At 44.1% G+C, this 1223-nt stretch overlaps 1 non-coding gene across 1 annotated transcript; it reads right to left on the bottom strand.

The window, feature by feature from the left end:
• Positions 1–634: 634 nt before the first annotated feature.
• LOC147900244 (small nucleolar RNA SNORD14) lies at positions 635–756 on the bottom strand. The gene has a single exon (XR_015541357.1). It is a non-coding gene; the product is annotated as a small nucleolar RNA SNORD14 (small nucleolar RNA).
• Between the last annotated feature and the right edge of the window lie 467 nt (positions 757–1223).

The following is a 1223-nucleotide window of genomic DNA, read 5'->3' as shown; positions in this document are numbered from 1 at the left end:
CCTGCAAGGGAGAGTGGGCAGCAACGTCTTCTTGGAAATCCATCAACTACGCCTTACCCATTACACAAACGGAGCCAATTCGACGTGAGAACTGAGCACACAATGGAAAACGCATATCAGCTGTATCTTGTTTCCAACTCCACCATCGGGGGGCAAAATCCATTCCATGATTCGTAACGTCCTTTTCAGACTACCAACAAAGGAAACCGTCTTCGCGACAACAATATATGATTGTTGACACCACGAAAATTTGGACATCTTGGGCTCGAATAGAGCATTATTCTAGCATCTATGGCTGATTTCAACCCTAAAGTGACCTACCAATAGCAGATCCTCTGTACGGTACACTTAAAAACGTAGGGAAGTTACACCTACAAAGGTCTACGACGGACGTAAGCTAAGTATTCGCTCCGGACAAGAATAAACCATACATGCGACCACGCCCAAACAAGACGACCAAACTGAGTTCAAATCTATGCGCCATAAAGACAAAGCAAGAAAGATAAACACCGTCGACCAAAAAAGCCCATGGCAATAGGTAAACGTCAGGAAATCGAGAGCATTAAAACTCTCAAGCCGAAAAATGCAGAACAATACGCTTTAAAAGAAACAAAGGGAGAAAGTTACAAGAGGAAGCCTCAGATATCCAAGGAAGAGGAAAACAGCAACAACTCTCAAGCCCAAAAGGGCGAAAGCTCTTAGGCGGCCACTGCGAATGTTTGAGAAACAAGCCTAAAAGTTATATCATCAACGGCTTCCGAACAGGACCCAAAAATCGCTCACTCACAAATCAACTTCCGAACAGAAACCAACAAACGATCACACACAAATCAACTTCCGAACAGAAGCCAAACAAACGATCACACAAATCAGTTTCCGAACAGAAGCCAACAGGTACACAATACATAAGAAGGTCTCAGCAATCCAAGGAAGTTGAACCGCATCAGATCTCAAGCCCAAGAGGGCGAAATCTCTAGGTCGGCCACTGCGAATGTTTGAGAAACAAGCCTTTGTGTTTTTCATCATCGACCAGTTAAAAGACTCCAACACACAAACACAACATTGGACTAACACTACTTCGTTACAGAGTGTCCTGACTCCTTATATCGTACATGTTTTGGGTTTTAAGGGTTAGGGCTCTTTGCAGACCCAAACCCTAGCCCCTTCTCGGGTCCTTCCTTAAGGTTTTTCATGGACTAGACGCCTTTTGTGGTAGCTATATA

This window comes from Dipteris shenzhenensis, chromosome 7 (genome assembly GCF_047967505.1).
Source record: "Dipteris shenzhenensis isolate YYH24624 ecotype China chromosome 7, Dip_SZ_1.0, whole genome shotgun sequence".
Taxonomy (NCBI): domain Eukaryota; kingdom Viridiplantae; phylum Streptophyta; class Polypodiopsida; order Gleicheniales; family Dipteridaceae; genus Dipteris; species Dipteris shenzhenensis.
The sequence above is the reverse complement of the archived record's forward strand: the minus strand, read 5'-3'. Positions and strand labels throughout refer to the sequence as shown.